Source organism: Geospiza fortis, unplaced genomic scaffold (genome assembly GCF_000277835.1).
Source record: "Geospiza fortis unplaced genomic scaffold, GeoFor_1.0 scaffold150, whole genome shotgun sequence".
Classification (NCBI taxonomy): domain Eukaryota; kingdom Metazoa; phylum Chordata; class Aves; order Passeriformes; family Thraupidae; genus Geospiza; species Geospiza fortis.
Genome location: NW_005054639.1, coordinates 104,613 through 105,218, shown reverse-complemented (window position 1 = coordinate 105,218; position 606 = coordinate 104,613). Strand labels below are relative to the sequence as shown.

The 606-nt window shown below is 35.6% G+C and overlaps 1 protein-coding gene across 1 annotated transcript in view; it reads left to right on the top strand.

Annotated features, from left to right (window-relative positions):
* ASXL2 (ASXL transcriptional regulator 2) overlaps positions 1-606 on the top strand; it is a 43,033-nt gene that overhangs the window by 13,108 nt on the left and 29,319 nt on the right. The gene's annotated exons all lie outside the window — the stretch shown is intronic.

The following is a 606-nucleotide window of genomic DNA, read 5'->3' as shown; positions in this document are numbered from 1 at the left end:
TGTGCAAAATTGGCTCCTACACTCCCTTGGGGTGAGTGCCAGGGGCAGGGTGGGCACTGACTCCCTCAAGGTGAGTGCCAGGGGCAGGATGGGCACCGACACACCCTCAGGGCGAGTGCCAGGGGCAAAATGGGCACTGACACCCTCAAGGTGAGTGCCAGGGGCAGGGTGGGCACTGACACCCTCAGGGTGAGTGCCAGGGGCAGGGCATGGCTTGAAAAAGGGGTTGGATCAGGATTCCAGAGTCCCCAGGGCTGGCAAATGCCAGTGGGATTTGTGGGATTAAGGGTTTTTTGGTTCAGAGGTGGGGTAAATGAAAAAATGAAATGAAATAAAATATATAAAAAAAATTAAAAATGGTATATTGAAATAAAATAATGAAAATGAAATAAATTAAATTAAATTAATAAAATAGTAAAGTAAAATAAAATAGTAAATTAAATTAAATAAATGGAAATGAAATTAAATGAAGTGAAATATATGAAATAAAATAAAATTTTAAAATAGTAAATAAGATAAAATAGTAAAATTAAATTAAATTAAATGTAGGAAATAAAATGAATAAAAAAATTAAATAAAATAGTAAATGAAAATAAAATACAATAA